This window comes from Triticum urartu, chromosome 2, assembly GCF_003073215.2.
Source record: "Triticum urartu cultivar G1812 chromosome 2, Tu2.1, whole genome shotgun sequence".
NCBI lineage: Eukaryota > Viridiplantae > Streptophyta > Magnoliopsida > Poales > Poaceae > Triticum > Triticum urartu.
The window spans coordinates 223,725,949-223,735,542 of record NC_053023.1 but is presented as its reverse complement, the minus strand read 5'-3'; positions in this window follow the sequence as shown (position 1 = coordinate 223,735,542).

The window sequence follows — 9,594 nt, the reverse complement described above, 5'->3', positions numbered from 1 at the left end:
CCCAAGGGTACACGATAGTAGCTGGGATACAAGCTACTCGTCGAAGTCACTAGTGTAACCAACTGCAAAACATAAATAAGCAAACGTGAGTACGAAGGTACTCAGCAAGTCTTACATCAGAACTATCTACATATGCAACATTATCAACAAGGGGGTGGTGGAGTTTTAACATCAGCAAGCCAGCTTTGACTCAGTGGCTAACCTATACTACGAGTATCAGAAACTTCTTTGAGGTAAGAAGACGCACACGAGTCCACATATTCACCATATCAATACTCCACTATGGATCCGTTCCCGTCTTCCTACGAGAAGGCCATCCATAGCACTCACGCTTATCTTGCGTATTTTAGAGTATCCACTTCAAGTTGTCTATGTACTACATAAGTTCTCCAAGTTTCCATATCCGAGGAAAATGGCTATTCGAATAGATGATATTGACCCTACAGGGGTGTACTTCTTCACACACGCTCCCGCCACTTATAGCCCTGTACACATCATGTACCTCGACAACCTTCAAGCGGAAGCCGGGCGAGGGAGTCGGCCATGACCTGACTAACCACACAAGTCTCTCGTCCAGGTTTATCGCCTATTTGGGTTCCATCCGCAAGGAGATCCGGCCGGGGTGTCGCTCACGGCCCCAAACGATGTCTGCAAGGTTCCCAAGCCCACCATCCGGGTGCCACTTGGTACACCGTGCCATAGTGCCTAGTCTGTCCCAAGCCCGTCCCATTAGAGACCACCTGGTAGACAAGTAGCACTACCTACAAACGCCAGAAACTAGTTGCAACTCCTAGACAAAGATCAAGCGGATTAATAAGCCGAGAGGGGCCGGATAACCGGTACCCAATGTGTGGTAGTAACTGGACTTGGATAACATACGCAGAACTCAGTGCTTAAGGACGGTTCCAACGAGACAACCCACCATGTACTCCTACATGGCCTCTCATCGCTACCTTTACCAAAACGTGTTCACACACTTAGGCTTTACCGGTAGGACATGTTCACCACTCCGATTCATTCCCGATGAATCAGACCTGACACAACTCTAAGCATAGCTGGCATAAAGAAAAACAAGCATGGATGAGCAGGCACATCAAGGATCAAGCAACTCCTACTCATGCTAGTGGGTTTCAACTATTTACTGTGGCAACGACAGGTCATGCAGAGGAATGGTTTTAGCTACCGCAGCAGAAAGTAGCAGTTTGAATCGTTGTTGTCCTAATGCAGTAAAAGGAGCAGGAGCAAGAGAGTGGGATTTATCGAGATGCTCAAGGGGGTTTGCTTGCCTGATAGATCCACGAAGAAGCACTGCTCCTCAGACAGGTACTCGGGACACCTTCCGGAGTAGAACCTATCGAGAGGGAACGGTGCCGGCAATCAATAAACAACCATATGCAACAATATGATGCATGAAGATGACATTTCAAAGATGCTACGATTTGCCCTAATGCATGTAGCATCAATTTGGTTGAAGTCCATATAATCAAGGGTTCATATGCAAACCCCAAATTAAGTATATATCATGCCATTATTACGTTTTCACTTATACAGCAAGTATAACTTGGTTTTTCATGCATGAAACTGGCATAAATGGATTCCTTGCATTTTTCTGATGATTTTTCATATATAAATTATTTCATTCTGAGCTACGGTTTAAATTCTATGATTTTTAGAAGTTTTAACTATTTTCTGAAATTTCCTAATTTATTTTAAATCCAGAAAATAGCTTATTGCGTCAGCGTGACGTCATAGAGGCGTCAGCAGGGCTGACCAGGTCAAACCTGACATGTGGGGACCACACGTCAGTGACACTGGGGTTAACCCCGGGTCAAACCCGCACTGACCAAGGTTGACTTGGCTCTGGGGCCCACTGTCAGCGGCTGGTGGGGTGGCTAATGGTGGGGATTAGCGCTAATTAAGCCGCCACGTCAACCTCGCCGGAGTTCGGCCGGCGATGACCAAACCACGCGGCGGTGCTTCGCCGGAATGCGCTACAGGCGGCGGAGGAGCGCGCGGAGACCACCGGGGCATAGCCCGTCGTCGTCCGCATCCAGTGGAGCATGTGGGATGAGCTGGGGAGACCGGAGCTCACTGGAATGGAGCTCGCGGCGGCTGCCGGAGTTCGGGGCTGGTGCGGGTTAGCGCTGCGGTGTGCTAACGAGCGAGGCAAAGGTCTGGCGGGGCGCTACGCATTGCAGGGAGCAAGTTGGACTCGCCGGGGTGACCATTTGGTCGCCGGAGCTGCGCCGACGACGAGCTCAAGCGGCGGCGGCTACGGTCGTCAAGGGGGCGACGTCTACGGCTCGAAATCGAAGGGGAGGAAGGAGGGGATCCACGCAGGAGCTCACAGTGGTTCATTCAGTGGCCTCAGCGAGCTCGGGGAAGCGTCGGAGCGGGCGCACGGTCGCCGGCGATCTCGGTGGCCCGAGGTTGAAGAAGACGGCGGTGAGGGCGTCCGGCGGCGTCCGGCGTTTATTGGATTGGCGAGGAGGTTGAGAACGAGGTAGCGGAGCTACTGGGCACGTTGAGGGGTCGAGGGGGAGGCTCTGGGTGCGGCAACGGTGAGCGGCGGCGGCGGCTGCGTTCGGTGCATGCGAGGGAGAGTGCCAGGGGAGAGGATGGGGACGAGAGAGAGCGAGAGAGAGTCGGGGGATCGCGTGGTGTCCTCAGGGCGACGGGGAGACATGCAGGGAGGCAGGAGGTGGCCGGCGCGTGGCCGGCGCGCGGCGAGCACGCGCCCGTGCCTTCTGGCGCGAGGAGGGGGATGACTGGCGTGGCGAGTCAGCTGAGCCGGCTTGTTGGGCCAGAGCAGGTGGGCCGCCAGGTGAGGCCAGGTACGATTCCCTTTCTCTCTTTTATTTTGTTTTTGTTTTCTATTTTCTGACATTTGTTTTGTATCTAAAAGAAATGTTAAAACATTTCCATAAATGCTGAAAATAATTGTGGCATCTAGATATAATATTCTAGAGGCCCTCACCAATTCCCAACATTTTTGGAGCCATTAAAATATTTATATAATTTAAACAGCTCCAAATCAAATATTTATGCATTGATTCAAAAATCCAAAATGTGTAGCAAAAATGTGCATCACCTCTGGTGGTTGTTCCCAACATTATCCAAAGAGCATGAACATTTTTGGAGAGCATTTTGGGTTCATTGAGAATCCATTTTAAAGTTGAACCTATTGGAAAAAACTTTGGTGCTAGGGTTTGCAACTTTTCCCATTTCAAATTCATTTGAAATTTAAACATGATGCACAAAGCAAGCCTAGGATCATACCAGAACTAGGGATGTGACAACTCGCCCCCACTCGAAAAAATCTCGTCCCGAGATTCAGGAGTTGGCGGAAAGAAAGCGGGGTACTCAAGTCGAAGACGATCTTCTCGCTCCCAAGTAGCTTCTCTCTCGGAATGATGAGACTATTGAACCTGGAGAAACTTGATGTTATGACGTCGAGTGACACGCTCTGCTTGATCCAGAATGTGAACGGGGTACTCTCGATACGTAAGGTTATCTTGGAGATCAGGCGTTTCGTGGTCCACTCCGCGGATGGGATCCGAGAAGCAACGCCTGAGTTGAGAGACGTGGAAGACATCATGAACTCGAGAAAGATGTGGGGGTAGTTCCAACTGGTAGGCAACCTCTCCTCGTTTAGAGAGAATGCGAAAAGGACCAACGTAACGAGGAGCCAACTTGCCCTTGATACCGAAACGATGGGTACCCTTCAAAGGAGTAACCTGAAGGTAAGCCTTGTCGCCAACTTCATAAGCCACTTCCTTATGACGATGGTCATACTGGCTCTTTTGACGAGATTGGGCTGTTTTCAAATTCTCACGAATGATGCGAACTTGCTCTTCTGCCTCCTGGATCATATCCGGTCCAAAGAATTGTCTTTCACCGGTTTCTGACCAGTTCAAAGGTGTTCGACATCTTTGTCCATACAGAATTTCGAAGGGTGCTTTCTTAAGATTGGATTGATAGCTATTGTTATAAGCAAACTTGGCAAAGGGAAGACATTTCTCCTAATCCATACCAAATGAGATAACGCAAACTCTAAGCATGTCTTCAAGAATTTGGTTGACCCTTTCCACCTGACCACTTGACTGAGGGTGGAAAGCAGTACTAAAAGAAAGATGAGTTCCCATGGCATTCTGGAAACTTTCCCAGAAATGAGAGGTGAAAAGACTGCCACGGTCTGAATTGATCTCTAGTGGAACACCATGGAGTGACACTATTCGAGAGATATATAAGTTAGTGAGCTGACTAGCAGTGATACTCTCTCGAACAGGTAGGAAGTGAGCCACTTTGGAAAGACGGTCAATGACTACGAAGATAGCATTATTTCCTTTCTTGGTCCTGGGAAAGCCGGTGATGAAGTCCATACCAACTTTGTCCCATTTCCACTCGGGAATAGCTAAAGGTTGAAGGGTGCCAGCAGGTCTCTGATGCTCTGCCTTAACGCGACGACAAACGTCACAGTTGGCAATATACTGAGCGATTTCTCTCTTCATCCTAGTCCACCAGAACCTCTGGCATAGGTCCTGATACATCTTTGTACTACCGGGATGAATCGTGAGAGGGGATTCATGGGCCTCCTTAAGGATCAGTTGCTGCATCTGTTGACATTTGGGAACCACCAAACGGTTTCCAAAGTAAACAACACCTCATTCATCCATAGAGAAACAACCAGCAACTCCCTTGGAAATATTCTTCTTGATTCGGGAAATTCCCGTATCATGCTTCTGAGCCTCTATGATCTGATCCGTAAGGGTAGGTTTTGCCACCAAGGTAGAAAGGAAACCATGAGGAGCTATGTGAAGGTTAAGCTTACAGAATTCCTCATGGAGGGGTGGTTGACATTATTGCAACATGAGGTTGTTGCAATAGGATTTATGACTTAAAGCATCAGCCATGACATTGGCTTTGCCTGGAGTGTAGGTGATTCCTAAGTCGTAATCCGAGATCAACTCCAACCAACGTCTCTGTCTGAGATTCAGATCTGGTTGGGTGAAGATATACTTGAGAATCTGATGGTCAGTGTAAATTTCGCAACGGTTACCAAGAAGGTAATGTCGCCAAGTCTTAAGTGCATAGACTACGGCTGCAAGCTCTAGATCATGTGTAGGATAATTTTCCTCATATGGATGCAACTGTCGAGATGCATAGGCAATCACATGACGATCCTGCATAAGAATGCAACCTAGTCCTTGACGTGAAGCGTCACAATAGATAACAAAGTCTTTAGTGTAATCCGGTGGCACGAGTATGGGCGCAGAAGTCAGGCGTCTTTTCAGTTTCTGAAAACTGTGCTCACACTGTGGGGTCCACTCAAACCTTTTATCTTTCTTGAGAAGCTCCGTGAGGGGTTTGGCCACTTTGGAGAAGTTTTCAACAAAGCAGCGACAATAACTGGCTAGACCAAGGAAACTCCTAACTTGTTTGACCGTTTCGGGTGGAGTCCAATCGAGAACGGCTTTGACTCTCTCGGGATTGACAGCAATGCCCTTACCAGAGATCACGTGGCCCAAATAGGTCACTTCTGGCAACCAAAATTCACACTTGGAGAACTTGGCATAAAGGCGGTGCTCTCTGAGTTTTTCTAACACGAGTCTAAGATGTTCGGCATGCTCTTCCTCGTTCTTCGAGTAAATAAGAATATCATCGAGATAAACCACGACGAACTTATCTAAGTACTCCATAAAGATCGAGTTCATCAAGCGGGAGAAAGTAGCTGGAGCATTGGTTAGGCCGAAAGACATCACAGTGTACTCGTATTGACCATAACGAGTGACAAAGGCCGTTTTGGGGATGTCCCCGTTTCTGATCTTGATTTGCTGGTAGCCTAACCTCAAATCCATCTTGGAAAAGACTGAGGATCCAACAAGCTGATCATACAGGTCGTTGATCCTGGGGAGTGGATACTTGTTCTTTATCGTGACCAAATTAACGGGACGATAATCTACAACCATCCGATCCGTACCATCCTTCTTCTTGACGAAGAGGACATGACAAGCCCAAGGAGAAGAACTGGGACGGATGAAACCCTTTTGCAAGGACTCATCAAGTTGTAACTTAAGCTCGGCTAACTCCAAAGGTGCCATCTTGTATGGTCTCCTAGAGATTGGAACAGTTCCTGGAATAATTTCTATGACAAACTCTACATCTCTGTCAGGTGGGACACCTGGAAGTTCTTCTGGAAAGACATCCGGGAAGTCACGGACTACCGGAATATCTTCAAGGTCTGGAAGAGGGCTGGCATTAAGAGAATAGAGTTGGCGCCTTGCAACTCTAGTAGAGACAATGACTATTTTGCCAGATGGATGTGTAAGTTGAACAGATCTGGTGTAACAATCGATCTTGGCATGATGAGCTGTCATCCAGTCCATACCCAAGATGATGTTAATATCTGAGGACTTGAGAGATATCAAAGAAGCAAGGAATACCAGTCTGTCAACAAGGATTTCATTACCATGGCTTACCTTGGAGGTTTGCCATTTGGAACCAGGAGTCTGGATTATTAGTGGAGTCGGCATATCACAAAATGACATGTCGTGCAACTGAGCATAACCTTCGGATATGAAGGAGTGGGATGCTCCAGTATCGAACAGAACTGAAGCTGGGTGACAATTGACAAGAAGCATACCCAGTACGACGTCGGGATCATCTTGAACTTCTGAAGCTGAGACATGGTGCACACATGCTCATTCAATGGAGGCTGGCTTGGTACTGATCATCTTGACTGATGGCTTTTCACGGCCAACAGACCTCTCAGACTGGGGTGGAGTATAACTGGACTGAGGGCAGTCACGTGCGTAGTGTCCTGGTTCTCCGCAGGTGAAGCAAGTTCCTGAGGTAGGACGTGGACCTACATTGGCAAGTGGTCCACTAATAGGCCTGGGTGGAGCACATTGCTGAGTTGGGTGAGGCGCCACATCGGATGGCCTCGGTGCATATCCAGGTGGAAGAGCCGAGTTCGGAATCCAAATCCGTCGATTCTGAGAGCCAGAGCGGGAGGAAGAACCCGGATCACGGTTGTGCTTTTGAGACTCCTCGTAAGTGAGTTGAGCTGTCTCTGCATTAATTGCCTTGTTCACAAGAGCCTGGAAAGTATCACAATGATGTAGGTGGAGATCACGACGCAACTTAGGGTTGAGACCCTTCCAGAACCTAGCCTGCTTCTTAGCGTCCGTGGACACATCTTCTGTAGCATAGCGGACGAGGTTTCCAAACTCTCTACTGTAAGCATCAACAGGCAGCTTACCCTGGGTAAAACTACAGAACTCTTCCCTCTTGCGGTCAATGAGAGCCTGAGGAATGTGGTGCTCATGAAAAGCCTCGGTGAAATCTTTCCACGTAGGAAACTGGCCAGCTGGAAGCATAGCCTCATAGCTCTGCCACCAAATACTAGCAGGACCTTCCAGGTGATAGGTAGCATAGGTGACCTTGTCACCTTCAGCTACGTTCGCAGAATGCAACTTGTGAGTGATGCTCCGGAGCCAGTAATCTGCATCGAGTGGCTCAATGGAATGATGGAAGGTGGGTGGTTTCAGACCAATGAAGTCGGTGATGGAAACCAACTTCTTACGCTGATGTGCGGTGTTCTGCTCAATCTGTGTCAGTAAGCGGTTAGTCTCACGCTTGTTCCTCTCGGATGCTAACAAGAACTCTGCCATCAAAGGCTGGTCAGGAGGATCCTCGTCCCTACCATCTCCGTGATTCTTGCTATGAGCAACCGAACCTCAGTTAGCAGATGACATCCTGGCACAGGAACCAAGGAAACAAGGATGGAATTAGCATCGACATAAGGATGCGAAATGTAATGCAAAAGCATTAGAAACTCTTGAAATCCTAGGACAATTTCGGCAGCATAACGGCTGAAAATGTTCAAAAGGGATTTTGAGACATTCATCAAAGGAATAACATAATCAATCAGCATCATAATATCAAGGTTCTGGGTCAAACTGAGGACACACGGAAGTAGTAGAACTGTACGGTGACACAACCCAACAATCCTAAGACTTTACGGTTTAGTAACACGTCATCCTGAGAGAGAGAGGAGAAGCCTAGGCATTAACCCTCATAGAAAAGAAGAGGCTGACTCAGAAAGAATGACATGAGGTAAAGGAGTAAAAAGAGCCTTACGTTCCCTTCCACAATCAATTCCCTTATATAACTAAAGCATTACTAGACTCAACTTCGACCAGTTTGGCTTGGTAATCCTACAGTCAGTCAGGCTCTGATACCAACGCTGTCGGGACCCCGATCCTAAGTCACACCGATCTAGCATGTAACACTTCATATCACTTAGCGGCCTCACGCACGGTATTCCACGGGTGCCACCTTACCTGGCCCGGGACCGTTTGCGCCTTTTAGCTCACGTATATGATAGTGTCGCTAGCATCCATATGACAGAGAACCCGGGCCGACATGACTAGTCGTGAACCCAAAGTAACACTAACTTACAGGGACAGGCATACATGAATCAACCTCGAGCATGTCCGTCAACAACGTATGAATCCGGGCTGTAGCACTGGGCTAACAGGACTCCGGGAACCCGGGCTGTAGCAGGCTAGGCAGGACTCTGGATGCCACCGCGTGACATTTCCCCGAAGGGACAGACACAGGAACGAAGTGAATCACATGCCGGCCAGTCAAGTGTTCCGGAGCAGTAGTGCTGGGCTAGCAGGACTCCGGTGAACCGGGCTGTAGCGGACTACTATGGCTCATGGAAGCACAAGACTACATTTCCCCATAAGAGAGGCTACCAGGGGTAAACAACTAGGTTGTCAGATCCCACACATAGCAATACACGTTACACTTACGCATAACATGCAAGTATGTGCTGTACAACATGGCATCACAACATAACTCAATCTCATATAGATAAAGGCTCAGAAGAGCCACATAGCATTCAATACAAACAGGGGTCTCATGATCCATCATTCAGAGCATAGAAGCAACAGAAGCATTACATGTCTGAGTACAGACAACTACAAAGGAAAAGACTAAGAAGCCTGACTAAACAAGACCCTCCCAAGGGTACAAGATCGTAGCTGGGATACAAGCTACTCGTCGAAGTCACTAGTGTAACCAACTGCAAAACATAAATAAGCAAACGTGAGTACGAAGGTACTCAGCAAGTCTTACATCAGAACTATCTACATATGCAACATTATCAACAAGGGGGTGGTGGAGGTTTAACAGCAGCAAGCCAGCTTTGACTCAGTGGCTAACCTATACTACGAGTATCAAAAACTTCTTTGAGGTAAGAAGACGCACACGAGTCCACATATTCACCATATCAATACTCCACTATGGATCCATTCCCGTCTTCCTACGAGAAGGCCATCCATAGCACTCATGCTTATCTTGCGTATTTTAGAGTATCCACTTCAAGTTGTCTATGTACTACATAAGTTCTCCAAGTTTCCATATCCGAGGAAAACGGCTATTCGAATAGATGATATTGACCCTGCAGGGGTGTACTTCTTCACACACGCTCTCGCCACTTACAGCCCTGTACACGTCATGTACCTCGACAACCTTCAAGCGGAAGCCGGGCGAGGGAGTCGGCCACGACCTGACTAACCACAC